This window comes from Aptenodytes forsteri, unplaced genomic scaffold (genome assembly GCF_000699145.1).
Source record: "Aptenodytes forsteri isolate BGI_AS27 unplaced genomic scaffold, ASM69914v1 Scaffold108, whole genome shotgun sequence".
NCBI classification, from domain to species: Eukaryota; Metazoa; Chordata; class Aves; order Sphenisciformes; family Spheniscidae; genus Aptenodytes; species Aptenodytes forsteri.
The window spans coordinates 6294683-6299035 of NW_008794448.1; positions in this window are offsets into that span (position 1 = coordinate 6294683).

Genomic DNA, 4353 nt, shown 5'->3' on the forward strand with positions numbered 1-4353 from the left:
ATTTCAGGTTGTATTTTTTTCATCTTTTTTTTGCTCAAGCTTTTCATCTACACTGAAATTCATAAACTCTGTACTTCAAAGACATTAAGCAGAACTTCCAAAATACCTTCAAAATGGGCACGGCTGACCTCGTCGCACAGTGTCTACAGCCAATAAATGGAGCTAACAGGGCCAAATGGTATGTTTACCGTTTGCCAGACACACATAGCCCTAATACTTCCTCACACTTCACTAGAATTCATTTGATCACATAGAATGCAAAAGATTTGTTGTAGCAACATCTATTAAGATTTTGATTGGAAGAACTAGGAAACGACCGGTGGGATATCGTGTGGCTCTTTCACACTCTTAAATTTGCTGCTTCTGACAGGACTTCATGTCACTGGAATAGTTTGCTTATGGAAATGCATGAATTTCTAAACAAAAAATGATCATAACTAGAAATTCTTACAGGCAGTAATAGGACAAAACTGAATTTTGTACAGGTATTTTTTATAAAACCTATCCCAAGTTATAAATAAAGCAAGAAAAACAGTGTGTATTACAGGAAAAGTGTTCTAAGTTATTATTTGTAAGTGTTTGTATGGTAAACGTGTTCATTTATTGCACTTACCACTTCAATGCAAACTTTTCTCCCCAAAAAACCATGGAAATGCCACATTAATCTCAGATGAAAGATCATGTTTTTGTCACATCTGTCTTGCACACTGAAAAATCCTCTGTTTGAAACTGAGCTGAATCATACAGATCTTTTTGTATAGTATTTGCAGTTCTGAGCTTTTGCAGTGTCCCATGACAAGCTCCCTTGAGTCTCTTAGCGTTCAAGCATGTTCCCTGCTATTTTTTTTTTCACATCAGAGAGCTATCCTGACACTTTTTCTACTCCTGGTTTGTAAACCAGCAGATGTGACTTGCATGCAGTCATGTCCTTCAGGTACTGTGCAGAAAGTGTAGAGGAGCTGGATACCTCTTAAGGTAACCTAGAACCTTGGTTTTAAATTCATCATGTTGTTGGTAGCATTCATCACAGACCCATTTTCTGACAGAACATGCCAGCTCCTATACGTCACCTCCTTTCTGGAGTCTGCCAGGGAAAGCAGAGAGATTGGATCTTGTCCTCTTGCTCCTCAAACCGATTTACTTCTAATTTGCCAGAAGATTGTTTTTACAATTCTGTAAGTCAGAGAACTGCCACATCTCCTTGAAAATGCAAATACTGCTTTATTAAAGTAAGTGTCTTCTCCTGTACAGGACTGCTTAGTAAGCAACCATTGCTCTGTATGAGGGTTACTTACCCTCTGTATGAAGTTCCACAACAGCACAAGGTGATGTGAATCAGTGCTGTTACGGTCCCAGTTTGGTATTAGCTCTGGTGGTCGTGCAGTCCTAAGCAATTCAGAGCTGAGTCAGCTGAATGCAAACCCTTTAAAAATTTGTTTTGGCTAGGTCAAAATTGGCGTCGTCATATGGAACTAGCACCATTGCACAAGTACTGGTACCTGTGTGGGAGGGGGGCTGAAATGTCAGGCTGCAGAAGGTGGGCCCCTGCAGCTCTGCCTTAGGTCAGCTTTAGCTGACCAGAAACTGCACCTTCAGGTCATCCATTTCATTGCCAGACATGTTCATCTATTGAAGTTAGTATTTTACCTCACCCTGGTCATTAACAGACATGCGTAATATCAACATCTAACTGGAATAAATGCATCCTGTACTTCCTTTTGACTGAGGACAGACGTGTCCCTAATCAATCACTTGGGTTTCATCTCAAAAACTGTTCTTACAGAGATACCATAATACCTTCTAAATAGTAACACTTCCTCAATACACATTCATAGTGTATTTAGGGGAAGATGGAACAGAATCTGGAATTTACAACAGGAAGATGTCCCAACATTAGTGTGAGAATTGTGGCTTTTTTTTTCCCTTATGTTTGCTGCTAATACACTTTCCTGTAGACCCTTATAGGGAATTAATGGCTTCCTCTCTCTCAAACTAGAGAGGAAACATTAGTGATCAACCTACAGACTTTTTCAATTGCCAACCACCTGTTCATATAGATGTACATGGTCTCCAGAGGCTCTGTTCTGAGGTTAATTATTTGCATTTTATTTAAGATATTTGTGAAATAACATGCCTTTTGTGTTGCTGTAAGTCTTCAAATTTCAGATTACTGAAACAGGGAATTTAGAGGTAACAATGAATATGAGGGTTTGCTTGTGAGTATGTAAAGGGAATTCTGGGGGGTTTCATTGGCAATAAACCCAAGAGCCAAACCAAAGGTTACTGACAGCTACCAGCAGATCTACTTGACATCTACTACTGCTTATACAGTAGTATAGCAAAAATCCAAGGATTTTTAATGCCTGTATGGTAGTAGTTTATTAGATTGATGGGTCCACGCTGAATGCCAGAAAGGCAAGTCCTCCAAACGTTGCAGCAATGTGTACCCCCGAAACCATGGCAAATGACACTGACTGCCCTTCACTAGCACACTGAGTGAGGAGAACAGGAATCAGAAGGAACTAACGCCTAGCTTAGCCTGCCACGTGCCACGGAGATGGAGACGCGTTGGCAAGATGAACTTGAGGAAGACTGAACTGATCCAGCCTGCGCTATAGCTATTTTGTGAATAGCTTCATCTCCGAACTCACCCACTTACTGTTTACTATGTTAAAAACATGTCAGTGAGAACAGTCTTCCTCAGGATCCTGCAACACAGACTTTGACTCTCGTATGGTTGATCAGACATGATGAACACTAAACCAAAAATACGTGATTGCTCTTCTGAAACAAAACCGTATTTTGGAAACTGACAAAATTGCTACATAGGTGGAGAAAACGTCTGGAAACTATATCCTGAAAGTAGCATGACTTCCACGCCATCATGTGCATGGTATTGAGCAACTATTACTCTTCCCTTGGCCTAAGTCAAATATTGAATCTTTGATTCCAAACACTTAAGTATTTTCTCAGTTACTTTTTGGCAATCTGGCTGAATACTTGATAATTACTTCCATTTTCCCATTCCCTTGAAAAAGAATCTGACATTAAACTCCAGTGTTATAGAATGGAAGAGCTTTGTACATGGAAGGACCGTGAGGGTAGGAGTCCTCAGCCTGGAGAAACAGGTCCCAAGAGACACAGAGGTCGCAAGAATCATGAGTGTTGTGGAGGGGATGCACAGAGATTGATTGCTTGCTGTCTCTTCCAGTGCAAAAGCTGCATCAAATGCTGCTGGCAGATAGAAGGTTCAGATAAAAGATGAAACCACACAACGCGCCGTTACGCCGAGCAACTCTTTGCCACCGCATGTCATGGATGCAAGAAGTTCACGTAAGTTCAAGGGGAGACCAGTGAGGGTTGTTAAATAACCAGACACTATCTCTGCCTTGGGAAGTCCCTCCAGACGGTTGGAGGCTGGGAGAGGATTCAGGGAGTGTATCATTAAAGGCCCTCTGTAGTCTTAATGCTTTTCCTTGGGCACCCACTTTTGGCCGCAGTTGGAGACAGGGCATGGGGCTAGATAGACTCTGTGTCTGACCCAGCAGAGACATTCTTACATTTTCATGTTCTCTGTGTTCCAGTGCTTGCATCACAGCTTTAAACATTTCATGTCCGCCCACAAAGTGCTTCCCTAATGAAGGGGACAAACTCTGTGTCTTGTAATACACGGCGAGACATTTCATTTTCCCATAGTATTAATAAGCAAGTACATTGAAAAATTCAAGAAAGCAGACTTTTAATGTACGGCATACACAAAATGCACCTGTAATCTGCCATTTCAACAAAGAGTAAGCTCATCTAATAATAATCTTTTAAAAGAGAGGTGTGGATACCAAAACACAGCTTTTCCAACTCTTTTAATGACCGACTTTAAAAAAAAGCCTTCCCACAAAGAGCAGGGGAAATCCAAGATGCTGAAAGGCAAAAAGAGCATATATTCATGACTTCAAATTTGGGGAATTTCCCTTTGTACTGGACACTGATAAAGTGCTAAGTAAGTCTTTTAAACATCGCATTACAATGCAGCTGCAGCAACAATTACTCATTATGAGTATCCTAAACATCTTTTTTGAGGTTAGTGTATTTCTTTGCTTTAAAATTACACTCACTGGAGAGAACACATGGAAATGTTTCCTTTAGAAAATTAAGCGGGTTTTTGTTTCCCTGGCAGCCTGCATAGCTCCTGATGATACTTTTCTCCAGTTTTCTGGCATTTCCGTGCGTCCTTTCTAATGCACGTCGAACACGTTTGAGGTTTTCCATGAATCAGAAACCGTTTGATCAGCCTGACAGTCCTGACCGTCCCAACCTTCCCCCCCAGCCGCGGGCCCGACTTCCTGACCCCCGGCT